Consider the following 12,454-nt stretch of genomic DNA (forward strand, 5'->3'; position numbering starts at 1 on the left):
ACACACACACACACACACACACACACACACACACACATACACACAGAGGAAAAGAAAAACAAAAGATTGTGAGCCACAGGGAAGTGGCTCATTTATCCCAATATTGGGGTATTTAGTCTGTTTGCAATGCAAAGAACTAGAATATTTTGTAGGCTATAGGCTGGCTATGGTCTGAGCTGTCTCAGCTATGTGTGGTGGTTGAAGCAGTTGACTTGACTCAGAAGCATTTAAGGTTAGAGAAGGAGCCTGGAACTAAGAAGGGCTGTGTATAGTTCCCTTTCTCATTGTTGTGAACAAACAGCTGACACAAAGCAGTGCAAAAGAAGGGGTTCATTGGGGGTTACCAGTTTAAGAAAGGGTGTGGTCAGTCTGGAGTTCTGAGGCAATACATGCAGCCAGAAGGGAGAGGAAGTGAAATCTGTCTATAAAAACTCAGGGCTGGACGCTGAGAACTCATCTCAAGTGAGTCCCCACCTCCTAAATAGCACTGGCTCCAGGGGACCAAGTGTTGAGGCATGTGACTCTGTGGGGGGGACATTTCACATCAAAACCACAAGAGACCAGTCAAGGAAACAATGTCCAAGTCTTCCTGTCTCTGAGGCCCCTGGGTTCTTCATTCTATTTGCCTCCGTCAGTCCCCAGGGCTTCTTTTCTTTCCAGACACCTCCCTCACCCTGTCCATAGACAGCTTTATTACTTGTTTATTTTAGCCTATCCCTATATTTGTGTGCGCTTGTGAGTGGGCTGCACAAACACATGTGCTTATCGGCATTTGGAGGCCTGAGGTCAACCTCAGCCGTCTTTCTCAGTATCTCTTCCCTTTGTGTCCTGAGACAGTCTCTCCCTCACCTGGAGTTTTCCAATTTGCTTGTGCTGACGGGCCAGGGAGTCCCAGGGATTCATCACTGTGATTGTAAGTGTACCACAATACCTGGCTTTTCGCCATGGGTTTCTAGGATCAAACTCAGGTGTGCATGCTTGTGGCGCAAACATTTTTCCAACAATACAAACTATGTCATCTCTCCAGTGTACAGATGACACCATGAAATCCCTTGGGTCTTCTAAGTCCAGCTGTTCACACTCAACAAGCTGTCTCTCTCCAAATTCCACACCTTTTGGTGAGGCTCCAGTTGAGCCAGGTATGTGATGATTGGTCATGGCCTGAGTGAAGGAGGCCTGTTAGAAGAGCATCCTTCCTAAGAAGCCTTCAGGGGGAAAGGATGTGATTACCATCTCTGCAATAGACATGGCTGACATGATGTGAGCTCATTTAGACTCTTCATGCATGGCAAGCGTTCCATTTTGTAACCCTCAGAAAAAGGACACGCTGAAGCATTCGACAGATCTACTCCTCTTCTGTGCATGGTTCAGAGCCAATGAAGTCACTGGAACCAGGAGTCAGATGACATGTCTCTGCATCCTTCACATGGTGACACACTTCTGACACCTTGAAGCAGAGGGAACTTGGTTAAAGAATGATCGGCCATCTTTTTTTTTTTTTGTGACTCGCTGTTTTCCAAACTGTGTAATCTATTTAGGGAACTCTGTTCTTAATTGTAATAGAAAGAAAGCAGGAGGGAAATCTCCATGTGACTTTCCCCAGCTTTGCTTTGTTCTGGTGTAACGTATAAAAGTACCTGTAAGTGAGTGTCAGCACAAATGTGCCTCTCCCCATCTCCACCCCAGAGCCTCATGATCCCTATGATGCTTGGGGATCATGTCTCTCTTCCAATCTCATCTCTCACAGGCCTTAAATCACACCACCTCTCTCTCTCTCTCTCTCTCTCTCTCTCTCTCTCTCTCTCTCTCTCTCTCCTCTCTCTCCCTCTCCCTCTCTCTCTCTCTCTTTCTGTCTTTCTCTCTCTCTCTCTCTCTCTCTCTCTCTCTCTCTCTCTCTCTCTCTCCCTGTCCCTCTCTCGCTCCTGCTCCTGCTCCCACTCCCGCTCCCGCTCCCGCTCCCGCTCCCGCTCTCGCTCTCTCCCTTCATTTTTTGTTTTCTGGCCATTCTTTACCATGCCTCTTTCTTGACTCTCTCTCTCGATGGGCAGAACACATGCCTGCTTTCCCTCTGGAGTCATGCCTGTGGGAAAGATGATATGTACTCAGTTCGAGTGAGACAGAAGCAAGAAGCAGACCTATGCAATAATAAAGACTAACAACCAGTCATAAAATTGGCGCACTTTAAAAATACATAGTGGAAACATCAAACAGGCAATTTTTTTTTAGAGAAAAGTGGAGAAATCTGTGCTGTAGGTTAGCTTTGGGGTTGGTAGGAGATAGAAGCCTATATAGGCCTAAAGTTTTTATCTGATGTTTGCAAGGACTGACTGATTGTCAATCACAGTTGACTGATTAGAAGGTTGACAATAAATGGTTATTAACTGTATTAAAGATGGCCCCAAATAATTTGGCTCTGGATCTGCAATGCTCCAATTCTGAGCTATCACAGAAGTTATAACCAGTCTATTAGCCTTGTATCTTTAACACAGGTGCTTCCAGTCCCACCAAGAATTTCCAGAATTATCTCTTAAGCTTGTGCGTGTCCTTATTTTTTCTCAGTCTTACCATGATTTACTTTCCCCACAACCGCTACAAAAATCTATAATTCCTCTCTTATTTTTTTTTTTTTTTTTTTGTCACGAGTTCTATTTGGGTCATGGTTTGTCCATCTTGTTTAGTTAAGACAGAACCAAATATAAGAAATAACTCTGAGAATAGAGAAAACTGGACTAAACAAGGCAAGCAGATGAATTCAGAGCCTGTTGTGAGCAGAAAGCTCTGCTTAGGTTTTGGCAGAAAGAGACTCAAAACCAGGCAGCAAAGCGGGTACCCGTCATGGTGATCTAAACAGAAAGCTTCCCATGGTGCAGGAAGTTCGAAGACTGCTGGTATGTGTCCCTTCCTTGAGTGAAGGTCTACTTCTCTCCTGACTGGAGGTTTTGACTGTCACCCCTGTCCTGACTTGAGGCTGCTTATGGCTCAATGAGCAGGTATTCACCCAGTGGAATATTAGTATTTCTGTTTCCTTGTAAGTTGGAAATAAAAATAAACATAAGAAGTCCTGTCAGTTATCAAGGGCCCTGACTGGTGTCCAGCCAAGACTTCCAGAAACATGCGCTGACTTTGTTAGACCAGATGATGGAGAAAGGGGCCCAAATTCTCTCCACTTTGACTTTTTGGTATCATGTTGTCTTTCTGGAATAGTTTCTGAAGAGGCAGGGAGTCGATTTCCTGTGCTGAATGTGCAAACTACAGGTCAGAGGTCACTTCTCAGAGAATTGCTTAAATGTTTATTGAGACAGTCAGTTTCTAGTTGAAGAAAGAGAAGAGGAAGGAAAAGAGAGGAGGAGGGAAGAAGAGAGGGAGGTTGGAAGAAAGGAAATAAAATGAGAGGTGGAGGGAAAGAGAAGGAAAGAGGAAGAGAGGGAAGGAAAAATGAGAAATGAAACAGAGAGGAAGAAAGTAAGGAAGAAGGGAGGGAGGGAAGGAAGGAAGGAAGGAAGGAAGGAAGGAAGGAAGGAAGAAGGGAGGGAGGGAAAGAAGGAAGGAAGGAAGGAAGGAAGGAAGAAGGGAGGGAGGGAAAGAAGGAAGGAAGGAAGGAAGGAAGAAGGGAGGGAGGGAGGGAAGGAAGGAAGGAAGGAAGGAAGGAAGGAAGGAAGAAGGGAGGGGATAATATGCTGATATGAATCAGAAATGGCTCCCATAGCCTCACTTATTTGAATGCTAGATCCCTGGTTGATGCTGTTGCTTGCAGAGTTTCTAGAACTCGTGGAGGTAGAACCTTCCTAGAGGAAGCACAGCACTGGAGGTATGCTTTGAGCTTATGTAACCTCACCCTACTTCCTGTTGACTCTCTATGCTTTGAAGGTGTGGCTGGAGATACACTCGCTCACTCAGCTTCTAGCCATGGTCACCTGCTGCCATGCCTACCATCCCTGGATGGACTCTCCTTCTAGAACTCTGATCTAAAAAGGAACTTGTTTCTTTGGTAAGTTGCTTTGGTCAGGGTGTTTCAGCACAGCACAAGAAGTAGCAAATACAAAGGATGCGTGGGGAATAAAGAAAGAAGGAGAGGAGAAGGAAAAAGAAAGAGAAGGAATGAGAGAGGAGAGAGAGGAAGGGAAAGGAAGAAGGAAAAACAGACTTATGGAAACGCGGTGGGGGTGGGGGTATAATGGTGCCGCTGTTCACTGCCTAATCCCCAAATTACCCTTTGAGAGCTGAATCTGTCTCTGTGTCATCCTAGTTTGTCCTTGGAATCCTTCAGTCAGACCTATGGTTCAAAAGCCTTGCTCTCCAAAGCAGAGAGATGCCCCTTCTGTCACTCAGACAGACAGGTACCAAGAGCCTTTGAGGAGACACTTAAAGAATTTTCCTTGCGCGGTTGTTCAGGGTGTGTTGTTCAGGTAATTTAACATTGATTTTAGTTTAAAAGGCAATTAAAACAAAATGGGCAGCCACTAGCCACTTAGGTTAAATAAACTCAGATTTAAATCGCTTCTCATTGCGACTTTTGTTTTCCAAAGGGTTTGAGCTCCTTGATGCTAATTCAGTCTGCTGTCATGGAGAGGCAAGTGGGGCAGGTGTGATGGAGGACTGGTGAGCTCCAGGGGTGTCCTTCTCAAAGCTACTCCACAGAATATGCAATGTTTTTTTAAATCAGGCCACGCCTTGCCCTAGGAGGCTCCATTTTACAAGAGGCTTGTGAATCCATTTTGAGGTAAGGAGATGACTGAGAGGACCAGAAACTGTACAGTCTGTCAGATACCACCATCCAGCACAGAGTGATAATTGACTTATATCTGGTAACCCTATTATGTATTGAGGTGAATTGAGACTGTAGAAACACAGGGCAAATTGAAATCAGATTCAGGAAACCAGGCCCAAGAACTTATCAGACACAGCAGACCAAGGAAAGGATGACACTCTCTTGCCTGGCCCTTGAACCTTGATGGGCAGCTTACACTGAGGGGTCAAGACTCCACACCATTCTATCCCCTTATACTTGGTGTCAGAGCAGATCAAGAGAAGACTGCTCAACTGTCTCTGGGGCTTCATCTTCTGATGGTAGGTGGCCCACTCAGGCCTTCCTGCTCATCTATCTACTGATTCAAGTGGACCTGGTTCTGAGCCTGCTGTCTTCTGTTTTTGGATCTCAAGTAGACCATCCATGGTGCAGATGAACTCTACAGCTTTGCTCTCAAATCCTGACTCCATCTGCCCACCAGCAGCTCCTTTCTAGCAAGGGTCTAGTTTGTTATCTTGTTAATACAGATTTTCCCTCTGGCCACTTCTGAAACCTTTTGAACCCCACTGCAGCCTCTTTAATGTGTTAATATGAGTAATTAAGATTGAAATAAAAGAATCCGCACTCCACTCAGCCAGATTACCAGGGTAGGCAGGATTATCTGGCAAATTGCTGCCATTAAAACCAGCTAAACCTTGTGATTTTATTGTTATTCAATAAATTCTGACATTGTGGGAAGGCACAAATGTGTTCCCTATGGTTCTGGCTCATCTCGCTTATGATAGGGAGCCAGCCAAGAGATAGTTATTCAAAGAGGAAAAGGTTTGGAAAAATAACACTCAGGGTGAGATTGACTTTCTTTTATTCACTTCTAGGAGTTTGGAGGAGTGTGAGTTTGGGGGATTTGATGTGTGTATGTATGTCTGTGTATGTCTGTCTGTGTGTTCACATGTCAGTTCTTGATTGCTTGAGACAATGTGCTTGTTTGCTGCCCCACAGAATGTTCTGGGCTACCTAGCCTGCAAACTTCTAGAGATTCTCCATTCTTTGCTCCTGTCTCTCAGCAAGTGATGGGTATGCTACATCAGACTTTTACTTGAATGTTGGGGATTTGAACTCAACTTCTCACACTTGTAACAAATGTGCTTTCCCCACTGAGCTGTCTCCCTAGCTCAGGATTTGGGTTCTTTCCACGTAAAATTCTAACAGCAGAACCTGCATGAAATCAGTCTCACTTGTTGGTGTCTCTCCTACATGGGTGAACGGAGACAGGCTCCTGGCACCACGGAGACAGAAATGTTCATTGTGGCAATATTTAGTGCAGAGGAAGAAGAAGAAATGGCTTCATGGTAAGGTAGTATAGCAGCATGGATGCTGTGACTTGTCAGTTCATTTCTGATGTAGCCACAAACCCTCGTGGTTTGTTATTGCAAAGTACAGAAGATAATAGGCAGTTTATATGGTAAAGTGACATTTGTGTGTTGATGGTGTTTCCATTCTGTCAGCCGCGGGAAATGCCATCAAGTGGATGGATTGGCTGTAAAACTTTGCATGTTACCGTCTTTGGTGTTAAACAATGCATGCATGGCGCTCTCCTCACACACCCTGTGTTCTTTACAAATTTTCTAAACATTCTACAATAAATAATGAACATTGATTTGTCTCACAGTTACTGTCCTCTGTTCTCATGCATATGTGTCCGTGTTGTTATGTGTATGTTTGTGTAAGAATATGTGTGCATGCTTTGTGAAGAAGGGGAAGGGTGTATCGATCACTCCATTTTTAATTAGTTTATAATTGGAAGTATTTATTTTATATGCATTTGTGAGTGCTGGTGCTCCCAGAGGCCAGAAGATGGAGTTAGGCTCCTGGAACCGGAATTACAGGTGGATGTGAGCCTCCTGACAGGGATACTTGGAAAGGACGTGGTCCCTCTGCTGGAGTCATAAGCTCTCTCGTGTGAGCACTGAATCTCTTTTCACTTCTGTTTTTTGAGACAAGGTCTCCCACTGAACTTGGAGCTCACAGGTTTGATGGCTAGGGTTGCTGGCTAGGAGCCTCCGCTGTCTCTTTCAGCACTGTGATTATGGGTGTGTTCTTCCTTGCCCAGCTTATTGCAAGATTCTGAGTGATGTCACCCAGTCCTAATGCTTGTATACTGCACACTTTATATATTGGGCCTCCCTAATCATGGCCTTATAATCAATAAAAGGACATTGAAAGCAATGTTTCCTTATGACAGTGCCTAGAAGAACATCCCCACAGTGATGCCACTGGGCTATACCTATGTAAGAAGGAGGCTGTGGGTGCCTGTTCTGTGATGAGGAGGTAGGCAGGACTCTATCAGACTTCTGTTTCTTGTTTGAGAGAAGCCTATACTGGTTTTGGAAGATGGACTCTTTACTTGGTCCTTGTTTGTAGTTTTAAGGCAAACCATTCTGTAAAACAACGGTTTCCAATGCTCAGTGGTGTGGCTACAGGGATGGCTAGCAGTTCTGAGTCCTTGACCTTCTTCAGATGACCTGAGCTCTATCCCTAGGCTTGAGCAGCTCCCAGGCACCCAACGCTGGCTCCAGAGCCCACCATCCTAGCCTCCTTAGGCACTTGCACAGATAGCATACATTCACCTAGAGACTTACTGCATGCTCTCCCACTGCAGACTGCTGTATGAAGCTCACCCTTCTTAATCTGAGGAGATTATGAGGTACCAGGATACAAACCAGCACTAGGCCCTGCCTATTCTCATCTTGTGAAGTTACAGTGTGGTTGCTATATCATTTTAGTGTGCTGTGGTTTGTTTGTTTGTTTTTTTCCAGATGGGAGCTGTTTTGTGGTTTTGAGTGGTAAATATATTTAAACTACTAAAGGAGTGGTATTTCTATGGGATGAGGTCTATCTCTGTGGGTCACTACCATAGCTTTCACAGGGAAAGATAATCTTGTTACCTTTGCCTAAAGGATAAGATTGACTTAAGAAAAAATATTGTGTGCATTGAAGCTTAGCAGCATGATTTTTTCTAAAATAATGTAATGAGATGCTGAAAATTCAAAATATATTAGTGAAAAGTAAACCATGTTTTTTCTTTCCCCCCTCCCTCCTCCTTCTCTTCCTTCTTTTTCCTCCTCCTCCCCCTCCCCCTCCTCCTCCTCCTCCTCCTCCTCCTCCTCCTTCTTCCTCTCTCTCTCTCTCTCTCTCTCTCTCTCTCTCTCTCTCTCTCTCATGCAGGTGTACATGCTTGAGTACATTTAATCACTATCTACCTTCTCTGTTTTGATTTTGGGATAGTTTATCACAGGACTCGGGACTCTCAGATTAGACTAGGCTAGCTCCTACCTCTGCATCCCCAGGCACCATGTCTGGGCTTTCAACTGTGTATTAGGGTTGGAACTTAGGTCTTCATGCTTATGTGGTAAGACCTTTCCAGGCTGTGCATCTCTCCACCCTCAAGTAGTGGCGTGAAGAAGAAACATTGGTAGTGGCGTGAAGAGCCGACATTGATTGTGGCATGGAGAACAGACATTGATTGTGGCATGGGGATCAGACGTTAGTAGTGGTGCTCACCAGCATGCATGTGGCCAAGTGGTCTCATAGTTGTCTTATTTACCTGTCTGAAAAAATCGAGACATTTCAGGGGAAAACAAAGAGCAAGCAGTAAATACCCTCCTTTCCAACTCAAGAATCTGTTCCCTAGAGTGATATCTTCCCGTTGTATGTCATCTATAGGAGCACAGGCTTCTGTATTATTATTATTATTATTATTATTATTATTATTATTATTATTATTATTATTTCATTTTTAGAATATTGGTACATAGTTCATGCTAGCATTGAACCCACAAAAGCTGGGCTCATGTGAATATGTCACCATGCTCAGCTACACTGGTACCCTGTAAAGATACTTATCCCCTGTATCATTCACACTGAAATGAGACATAAACACTAGTAGTTCTTAAGCTTTAAAAATGATGAATATTCACACATGGATACTTATTTCAATACTATATATTAAAAAATATTAAATCAATATAAATATTCCCTATCCTTTAGCTCAGTACCACAGGATTAAATTTAGGGCCCCACTCTATAAGCAAGCACTCTACCATATTCTTATTTTATTTCTATTTGATTTAAGCTGCCCTCCCCACTGTATATGTGTATGTGTATGTATATGTGTATGTGTATGTATGTGTACATATATGGAAGAGAAGATGGAGAGAGAGAGAAGGAATGAGTGTTGGGAGGTGAAGATATACACACAGAGAAAGAGAGAGACAGAGAGACAGAGATGGAGAATCATATTGTAGCAAAGGCTGATCTGAAATTCCTCTTGTACCTGAGGATGTCCTTGTATTTCTTCCACCCTCCACTGCTCCTGGGCCCCCATGCCTACTTTATGCTATGCTAGAGATCAAACTGAGGCTATATGCACCCTGCTAGGCCAACACTCGACCAACTGATTCATGTCCCCGGTCCAGAATGTTCTTGGAATAAGAGAAAGAGTCTATCCACTCCAACATCCATGTTTCTTTCATACTTGTTCTGTGATTGAGAATGTGATGTTGGTGATGCCCAGGTCTCTAGACTTGACTCCAGTTAACTTTAGGCTGTGGGGATCACTTGCCCTCCAGTTCTCTCTCTACACCGTCACAGCAATAACAATCCAAGATAATATGGAAACGGTGGTTGTGTGTGCACACAATTACTCTGTAAATATGAAAATGTGAGTCTCCGCATACAGAAATAGATTATATGTTATATACATATACATGTCTTTTTCCCTTTGGATATTTTGGCTTAACTCTTTAAAATACAACACCATTTCACATCGGTAGCTGTAGAAAAATTGGGAATTTTTGAATTGCACTTTTAGCTGTGTTTGGGCAGCCTGTGTTCAGAGATGTCTCATATACAGTCAGAAGTTAGAGATGGTTATAGAAAATCTTTCCTCTATCTGTGTTGGTGGTCCTATTTCCCCTCACACACAGTATTATCTTGTATGAGTTATTTGTAATGACGGTTATTGCTTTGATTTTTGCATGGGGATTGAGCATGAGGTCTCACTCATTCTAGGCAATATATATCCCTGCCCTGTTTTTGTTTTTGTTGAGACAGGTTCTGAACAGTCTTGGTTGGCCTACAACTCAGGTAGGTCTTGAACATACACTTATAGAATAGTTGTGAATACAGACTTCAGAAACAAGGTCAAGCTCCTACCTTGCAGTTTTATCTCAGCATTATTCTTGTTACCATTATTTACTAAAAATGTGTGTGTATCCACATTTGTCTTACTCAGGGTTTTGATTACTCCAATGAAACACCATGACCAAAGCAATGTGGAGAGTAAAGGGTTTATTTCATTCACAGTCTCATAGAACAGTTCATCATCCACAACAGTGAGGGCAGGAACTCAAACATGACAGGAACCTGGAGACCGGAGCTGATGCAGAGGCCATGGATGGTGCTGCTCCCCAGCCTGCTTTCACAGAGGATGCAGGACCACCTGCCCGGGGATGGCTCCACCCACAATGGCTCTCACCTATCAATCATTAACTAAGAATATTTCCTATATCATGGGTGCATTTTTTCACCTGAGTTTTCCTCCTCCTTTCAGATAACTCTAACTTGTGAACAGGTAACATAACACTAGCCAGGACCGGATTCTTCAGTTCCTTCAGCTCTCTACATAGCAACGCATGTAGCCATGATGTATTTGTGTTTTGCTTTTATTGTTGTATAGTATTCCCAGTTAGGATATGCTAATTTTTAAAAATTCCAATGGGGGTCTAGTTTGTGGTGTTTCCTCCTATTATGAATGGTAGAAAATCACATCGGAGAATACACCTTTTGGGTATGTTTTTAGGTATGTGTTAAGAGTGAATCTGTTTGCTGCTTGCTAGGTGTGCATACTTTCCCCAAAGTGATCCTGTGCCTATGGGTGCATTTGGGTAACTCTTCTCCCATTCCTGCAGGGAGACATGTTCCCTCCCTCCTTTCCTTGTGGACTAGGAGAAAGGAAACAACCTTGTCCCAGGATCGTCTTGTCTTGTAGTTCCAGATGCTTGTGCAGACCCCTATTTCCCTGTGGATAAATTCGGACACTGTTTTAACTCTTTGCTGTGCCATACCCACATGAGTATAGCAATTTATATCAATAACCAGGTCTGGCAACATCTGCCAAGGTTGTCACACTCAGTGATTAAATGGCCATATGTGCCTGAGAACACAGGGACAATGAGGCTGTAATTAGGACTCACTGTCTCTCCACCGGCCACCCGTTCCATGTTTCACTTCGAATAACCTTGCTTTTGTGAACTGATTTGTGAACCAAATTATCCCACGGAGAATGAAGTTTGCGCTGTGATGATAATACTTTATAGCCATGGATCTCAGTAATTGCACAGGGCACTAGCAAGCTGAAGTCTAAACACCTTTCTTCTTTCCCCCCTAATTCTGTTGAGAGAGGCATCCAGGGTCTGATACAGCTTAGGAAGTTAACTTTGAGTCTGCAGATGTGCTACAGTTGGTAAGGTGCTTGCCTAGTGTATGAAGCCTTGATTTTGAGCCTCAGAACCACATAAACCTAGCATGCTCACAGTCCCAGCAATGGTTAGTTGTGGGCTGAATGACCACAAGTTCAGTGCCACCCTCAGCACACCACGCGTCGTAGGCCAGCCCAGGAAACACAAAATCATGTGAAAGGAATTGGGGAGAGGAATCTATCGTGTACCAGGTCATCCTTGGGAACCCATTTTCACCTGATTTCTCCTTTGCCCTCCGTTAAATGTCACTGTTACCAGGAAAGACAAACAGGGGAAACACAAAATTATGATTAATACCACAAATGAACTCAAAGCACTATCGTAAAGCCATATCAAAACACACGTCAAATGGAAGGAGAAAATCCCTTGTCACTTACTTCCTGAGGTGAGAGAGACAGGTGACGGTTATGTAAGACCTTGGCACATTCAGGAAAAACCCTAGAAAATGGCCTCGGCTCGGAGCTGCAATAAATGCGAAAATAAAAATACTAGAGTGATTTATCAAGTTTTAAATTTGCTCACCAATATAGAAAACTGCCATTCACTGTGTGCTGGAGCTTCAATTAAGATAGTTTGGCAAGGCAGTGAGAACATCACTCGTCACCAAAGGTAGGACAGAATATATATGTATGTGTGTGTGTGTTTTGTGTATGTGTATGTGCATGTGTGTGTGTATGTATATAAACACACTAAGTCTTACTGGTCAATTGTATTGTGTAGAATTATTATATCCAACTCATACACACTTGAAGAAGCAAGGGCATTCTCATGGATGTACAGTGCAGTTCCCATGGCGAGAAAAGGAGGAAATAAGAACACGAAGTGAGAGACAGAGACAGACAGAGACACAGACACCACTGACACAAAGCCATAGTGTGGGGTGGGAATTTGTGAGGGCTTTGGGGAGGGAATAGGGCATTTGCCTGGATCACTTGGTTGGATACTGATGTTACTGGAGGCAAATCCATTTCAAAGCCGATTTTTTGAACTTCCACCAAAAGTACTCAGCCCTTCAAAGCAGGAGCAAAGTTCAACGTTTTCTCATTTAGCACAAGATCTGGGAGATTTGAGATGCCAGGGAGTCAACCCCCTAAATGGAGTACATCTGCCTCAGGGGGGATATGGAGGCAGGCCATGGGCTGTAGAGCTGTGGGGCGAGGGGTCTCCC

General features: G+C 43.7%; 1 protein-coding gene across 19 annotated transcripts in view; it reads left to right on the top strand.

Annotated features, from left to right (window-relative positions):
• The window catches only part of Rbfox1 (RNA binding fox-1 homolog 1), a 2,075,913-nt gene that overhangs the window by 1,000,742 nt on the left and 1,062,717 nt on the right, over nucleotides 1–12,454 (top strand). The window lies entirely within an intron of this gene.

Source organism: Arvicanthis niloticus, chromosome 6 (genome assembly GCF_011762505.2).
Source record: "Arvicanthis niloticus isolate mArvNil1 chromosome 6, mArvNil1.pat.X, whole genome shotgun sequence".
NCBI lineage: Eukaryota > Metazoa > Chordata > Mammalia > Rodentia > Muridae > Arvicanthis > Arvicanthis niloticus.